Source organism: Gossypium arboreum, chromosome 13 (genome assembly GCF_025698485.1).
Source record: "Gossypium arboreum isolate Shixiya-1 chromosome 13, ASM2569848v2, whole genome shotgun sequence".
Classification (NCBI taxonomy): Eukaryota; Viridiplantae; Streptophyta; class Magnoliopsida; order Malvales; family Malvaceae; genus Gossypium; species Gossypium arboreum.
The window spans coordinates 21,629,185-21,636,763 of NC_069082.1; the positions used below are offsets into that span (position 1 = coordinate 21,629,185).

At 36.3% G+C, this 7,579-nt stretch overlaps 1 pseudogene; it reads left to right on the forward strand.

Annotated features, from left to right (window-relative positions):
- Nucleotides 1-1,575: 1,575 nt before the first annotated feature.
- LOC108466861 (mitochondrial uncoupling protein 5-like) lies at nt 1,576-2,626 on the forward strand (annotated as a pseudogene).
- The last annotated feature ends 4,953 nt before the right edge of the window (nt 2,627-7,579 follow it).

The window sequence follows — 7,579 nt, forward strand, 5'->3', positions numbered from 1 at the left end:
GAAGAAATATTTCTTTAATTGAAGAATGCATTCAATTTGAAGAAAATACAGAGGCCACCACAAGTAGTGAGACTGTTACAAGTAGAAATCCTCTGAGACAGAAAAGGTTGCCGAGCCATTTTCCTGATTATGTAGTTGAGATAAATCATTTTTTTTTATTTTATCTTGCTTTTTCATGGAGGAGTATGTGAAAATGAACCCAAGGAGTTCCAAAATGGGAAAATGCAATTGTAGAAGAGATTTTAGCACTCAACAACATGTGGGAGCTTGTACCAAATCCATTTGATCCTCGATTTAATTACTTGTACAAAGCCATTTGATGTCAATTTAATTACTTGTAAGTGGGTTTATAGGTTGAACAAAAAGGCTAATGGTATGATTGATAGATACAAAGCTCGTCTTGTTGCTCATGGGTTCTCTCAACAATACGGATGAGATTATGACGAGACTTTTAGTCCTAATACAAGGATGAAAATGGTTCAAGCAATCAATTATTTAGCTATTAGTAAAGGCTAGAAATTATGGCAACTAGATGTGAAAAATGCTTTCCTTTATGGAGAGTTGGATCATGATATTTTTATGAAACAACTGCAAGGATTTGTATCTAAGGAGTATCTTGATTATGTATGCATACTTAAGAAGGCGTTATATGGTCTCAAGCAAGCTCCTCGTGTTTGGTTTGGTAAGATTCATCTAATTGCCGCAAATAGGATTCTTCGTTACATCAAGGGTATTTTAAGTTATGGATTAATGTATGAGCAATCTAAGCCATTTTCTTTGAGTGGCTTTGTGGATACAATTTGGGTTGGTGATGTGAATGATAGGCGCTCTAAAATAGATTTTTATTTTATAATAGGTTCTGCTACGATTTCGTGGTGTAGTAAAAAATTAACTACCGTGGCTCTCTCAAGTTGTGAAGCAGAATATGTAGTAGCTACAATGGCTACTCAAGAATGTTTGTGACTAAGGAGACTTATTAAAGAAATGGTGACTACTCTCAATCATCCAATTCAGATTTATTGTGATAATGAGACTACTATAAAGCTTGTTGGGAATCCGTTGTTTCATGCTCTTTCAAAACAAATTGAAACTCATTATCATTTTGTTCTAGAGAAAGTGTTATTTAAGGATATTGAGTTGTAGAAAGTACGAACCGATGAACAAGTTGCAGACATATTTACTAAGGAGGTTGCAAAAGCCAAGTTTGAAGGCTTTCATGAAGCTCTTGGCGTTATTGATAGCAAGTTTGCACTGAGGGGGCTGTTGAAATTTAGTGCAACTTATTACTACTTGAATTGGTCAAGATATTTATTTTTATTGGAGTAAGTTAACAATTTTGGTCCTTTATTTGTGCAAATAAAATAGGAATACGTTAGCTAATCTAAATCAAATTAATTAAGATATTTTAGGAGGTATTTTTATTTAAATAGATGTCTTACTCTTAATCAAGTTACAGCACCTCATATTTCTATTTTCTTATATTTTCTTGATTGAGTAACAATAATTTTCTTCTTATTTCCATTTCTACCGTGTGTATTTGTGTCACATGTCATCATTTTTATTTTTACTATTCATCTTTTTCCTCCCATTTTTGTAACTGAAATAAGCAAGTGCAAATCCTCAGTTCTCTCCATCTAAAACCATTTCCTGATATTGACACTCTTGACTACAAAATGCTTTATAAAAAATGATCACATGGCATCAATTGTCACATGATGTTCAACCCACCACTAGATTTAATCAAAGTTCGAATACAACTCCAAGGTGAATCCCAGGGCCCTAACACGGTTGCTCAAAATCTCCGCCCTTCTTTAGCTTTTTAGACTAACAACACCACCTCTGTTGTCCAACTCAAACAAGCCACTGTGGCACATATTGGACTTGTGGCTACTGAGATTCAGATATTTAAAATCGAAGGCTTCAGAGCTCTTTTCTTAGGTGTTTCTCCTACCGTAGTCTGCCAGGCCCTTTATTCCACCACTTGGATGGCAATCTACGACATCCTGAAATCGAGAAGGAGACGAATTCCATGCCTCTTGCCAGCAAAATCCTCATCGGGTTAATAGTCGGTGTTATGAGTGCTACCGCCAGGAACCCAGTCGATGTTGCAATGGTTCGTATGCAGGCTGATGGTCGCCTCCCTTTATCTCAACGCCATAACTACACCAGCGTCGTTGACGCCCTTGCTCGCATGACCAAACAAGAATACATTGTCTAGTTGTGGCGTGGCTCATCGATGATGGTGAATCGAGCCATGCTGGTGACGGCGCCGCAGTTAGCGTCCTACAATTAGATCAAGGAAACAATTTTGGCAAAAGAATAGGCGAAAGATGGGCTTGATACACAGTGGTGGCGAGTTTCTTGACTGGATTTGTGGCGGCTGTGGTGTTGAATCCTGATAACATGATCAAGACAAGAGTAATGGCTTTGTATAAAGGCCACCATATACCAGGGCTTTGGATTGTTCTATAAAAATAGTGAAGGCCAAAGGGCCCATGGCTTTGTATAAAGGCTTTATACCTACCATCTCCAGACAGGGACCGTTCACGGTGGTGATTTTCGTTACGTTTGAACAGGTTCAGAAGTTGCATAAGAATTTCTGAACTATTTTTACAATGACAAAGATGATGATGACGACAACAAATCTTAGGATTTCAATGTTTTAAGTTATTTCTTTTTTCAGTTTTATAAATGTCATGGGAATGAAAATAATGAAATTTGGAAATATGGATGATGAATGGTAATCGGGTAAAAAAAAAAAAAATCATATTCAATTACAGATTTAAGATGAAAACGATAAATTATTCTAACTAACATAAATTAAATAATCAAAATGAAACAACCAAAAGTTGAATTACAAAACTTACCCTTTTCCTTTTTAAATACAAATGCAAGAAGAATTAATTCATTGTAAATGTCATATAATAAATAGTAATTGCACATTTAAAAATAAATTAATTCATTGTTATAGAATGAATCATTCAATGACATATTTTAAATGAAATCATAAAAATTTTCTAATTTTTATAAATATACTGAAAACAAAAACAATTAAAAAATAGGTTGAAAATTTTTAAATTTATCAACCTATGTTGTTTTTGAAGAGAGAAAAGAAAACGTGTCCTATAGGGTGCGTTTTTACTTAGCTAAAAGTTTTTTTTTTCTTGTGGTTGGAAATATGAAGTTCGTAAATTTATTTTTGTTCGTGTTTGAGATAAACATGGTTATAATTTTAAGGAATGTTTCAATTTACGGTGGTGCCGTGAACCTGAGTGACCTACAGATTTCATATGCCATATGAGTATGGAGCCATCACTCGGGAAGCCGGATCGCGTTGCAACTCAAGGTCGTAGTTGACGGTGATTATATAGTATCAGGTTAAATTGTAACTAGGGTTTCAAGTTTACAAAGGTAATACTATCAAGGGATAAAGCAGAAATGAGGTTGTAGTTAGTAGTGGTTATGTAGGCACGACAACGAGTTCTTCTCATCAGAAGATGATGCTTTATAAAACTCATACAAAAATACGAGGAAGAAAAACGCAGTGGCATTTTAGTGTAATAAGTAATGCGTCTTATCCATCACCATCGAAAGTGGTGACCCCGTTATTATAACCCATGATAGAAGTAGGGTGTAACAGGTTATACAAACAAGGTTATTGGCTTCAGTGGAGATGGAAAACACGAATTAGTTTATTATATTGGAAGGCCCCTTGTGTTTTCCTTCTTCGCACTTGTGTATGGGTTTTATGAGACATGCTTCTCTAGCGAGGAGAAACTCGTTGTCGTGCCCGTATTAACACCGTCAACTACAACCTCGGTTATGCTCCATCCTTTGACAGCATAACCTTTGTAAACTTGAATCCTTAGTTACACTTCAACTCGAGACAGTATAATCACCGTAAACTTGGACCTCGAGTTTCAAATCAATCCCGACTTCTCAGGTGATGGCTTTATGCTCACACAACAGGTGAAATTTGTAGGTTATCGAACTACACGAAATCATCGTGAACCCAAACACAACTTAAAAATATGACTATGTCTCATTCAAAGCGAGAGAGAAATAAATATTTAATTTTGAAAATTTCAACATGCAAGAAAAAGAAAAAAACAATTTAAAGGATATTGAGATATGGGTGAGTAGGGGATGAGAATGTGCATTTATATAAAGGATGGGGGGAGGTAAAAAGGAAAAAAAATCTTTTTATTCCAGGTTGCAGGGGCTCAGAAGCAATTAAGTTTGGTGGTTGAAACCCCTAGAGAGAAAACTCTCCTTTTGAGTTGGTACCGAATAAGAAGTCCGGCGCAAGCTGAAAAGTCAGCCAAACTCAACTCGGATATGAGGCAATATGGGTATTTAGGAGGGCGGACACACACTAAGGTTATGTGGTTACTATAGGAAACTACGACATATGAAGCCAATATGTACACACAAGCTGGGAATATCAAGGAGAAGAACTAATTAAAACACTAACTCATGCAGTGAAAAGACTAACTTATTCATTTATTCATTAATTTTTCTGTAAAGTGTAAGTTAATATTAATTGTTGAGGTAATATATATTACAATACACAAGTCAAAGTTTTAATCTTTCTCCGAACCTTTTGAGCAATTCTTTACTTTCTCAAAATATTTGTAACACCCCGAACCCGAGACCATCGCCGGTGTCGGACACGAGGGGTTAACAAGCCAAATCCACATGTTTCGCCCATCAATTTGACATTTCCAGTCAGGCTAGAAAACTGCGTCACTGTCGCCTTAAAAATCATATCTCGAGTTTCAAAACTCGGAAACTGTTTTCGTAAATTTTCCCTGAATTTAGACTCATATATCCATCCATGGATTTATTTCTAGAATTTTTGGTCGGGCCAATTGCTACAGTTTATTAGTTAAAGTCACCCATGTTACAGAGATCGACTGCTCTGACCTTTGCGCGTTACAACTTGAATATATCTCTGTACAGGGCTTTAATACTGGTGCCGTTTGTTTCTAATGAAACTAGACTCAAAATGGAATCTGTACATATAAGACATGACTCCTAATTCTTTCTGGATAATTTATAGTAAATTTTTAAAGTTGCGACAGGGGACCCAGAAACCGTTCTGGCCCTGTCTCACGAAAGCTTTAATATCTCTTAACATGTGACTCCTATGACCGTTTCGTTTCTTCCATATGAAAGTAGACTCATAAAGGTTCATTTACATAGCTTATTCACTATTTAATACCATTCCTACAAATTTTGGTGATTTTTCACATTCACGTCACTGCAGCTGGCAGCATCTGTTTTTAAGGTAGGTCTTACCTATTTTGTAGTCTCCACGAACCAACTAGTCTTGCCATACATAGGTTCACATATGATCATTTTAACCATACCAATGGATGATCATGTGACCAACACTCCCATTTCCAATCCATAATCACATCATGACACCATATATATATATATATACAAACTGCAAATAGTCTAAGTTCAGACTTCACTTTTACGAGCCATTTTCGCATGGCCGTATACATATACATCACAACACAATTGAACCGACAAGGGTAGTCCTATACATGCCATTTCAAAGTTCAACCAAAATTATACCAAAATGGAGGCTTTGATAGTGTAGATGACTTGACTTTAATGATCCCAAATCCGATTGCTATCGAGCAAAATCTATAAAAGAGAGCCAAAGCAACGGGTAAGCATTTTTATGCTTAGTAAGTCTCAAGGAATAAAATCAGCTTTAATTAAAGCAATACATTCACATAGCCAAATGCATCATTTCATTAATACACATTCACATAATCATTCTTACTTCACACTTCATCATTATATACTTTCACGGTATCAACCAATTCAATAGCTGAAATTGTTAGTCGATTGAGCGAATGTTGCTCAAGCATGTCGACTTTTCCAATGCACATATAATCATACCTTATTCTTTGGGCTTTTCGAGCGTACTAATGGAATTTACAGCAGCCAACACTCACCTCCAGCCCAAGCTTCTTCGGAATACAACCGGATATAACCACGTGCACGAATGCCTTCGGGTTTTAGCCCGGATAGAACGACTCGCACGAATGCCTTCGGGTCTTAGCCCGGATGTAGCCACTAGCACAATTGCCTTTGGTCTTAACCCGGATATAATTTCCAGCATAAATGTCTTCGGACTTAGCCGGATATCATTCAATTGCTCATGCACACATACATCAATAATCATTAGACATTCATGTTTCATTTTCGTTACTAAGGCTCAAACACAAAGGTAATCACTAGCATAATCGCCTTCGGGACTTAGCCCGGGTATCATTCAAATACTCATACACACATAAATCGATAATCATTACACATCAATATTTCGTTTCACATAATTCAAGTAGGGTCACTTCTTGAGGACTTACCTCGGATGTTGTCGAACGGCTTTTACGGCTATTCGATCACTTTTTCCTTCCCCTTGTCCAATTGTGGCCCTCTTAGCTCTTGAGCTAATTCAAACAAATTCAATTTATTAAAACCTCATTATGCTAGCTTATGGCGAATATGACAAGGAGTTTAAATGGTCATATGGCCACCCTTTAGCTTGAATACACAATGGTCATGCACATTTTATACTACATCAAGCAATTCAATACAATTCATTCAAGCATCAAGGAAAAGCTAAGGCCATCAATAGGCTACCTAAGGCGAATATACTTAGTCATACTTGCACCAATTCAACAATAAATTCCAAGATTTCCACATCATATGTGTACTAGGCGAATGTACTTGCAATTTCACAAGCATTCTTCAACATTTTCTTCTTTAAACAAACATATTCATCACTTACTTCATAACCAAAACATCATGTGCAAACATATATATACATGTATGTGCATGGTCAATTTCAAGGTGTCCCTAGCCATCCAAAACACAAATTTTAACTAACATGCAAGAAGCATGAACCATGCTCATGAATGCATCATGGCGAATACATCACAATCATGCCCCTTTCAACTTCAATCATGGTTAAACAAAAGAAAACTCAATGTCTTACTCAAGATGGCTACAAAGAAATTTCAAGAGTAGACAATCCATCATTGCATGCATCATCATCAAGCTTCACACTTAGCATGCAATGGCTTTATCACAATATCAACTTTGACCAAATACCACTTCCATGGCATAACAAGGATTTGAACCATGGCTAACATGAACATCAAGTTGGCAACTAAAACATGCATGAATCTCATGACACAACCTCATACATACCTTAATCTTGGTGCAAGTTTAGCCAAATCTCCTTCTAGATCTCTTCTAAACAAATAAAATGAAGCAAAAATCTCTTCTTCCCCTTAGTTTTGGCTCAAAGAAAGGATGAACAAATTTTTTCTTTCTTCCTTTACAACTCACGGCAATGGGGAGATACCACACTCACACACATATTTTTTTTCATTCTTTTCTTACCCATGCTTATTTGTTTATTATTTCTCCCTAATGCCCAACAAAACATGTTTCATGACATGTTTAGCCCATATTTCTTGGTCATGGCCGCCACCACCTATAAAAGGGGAATTTGACATGCAAGTCCATTGTTTTGCATGCATGCTTTAATTAG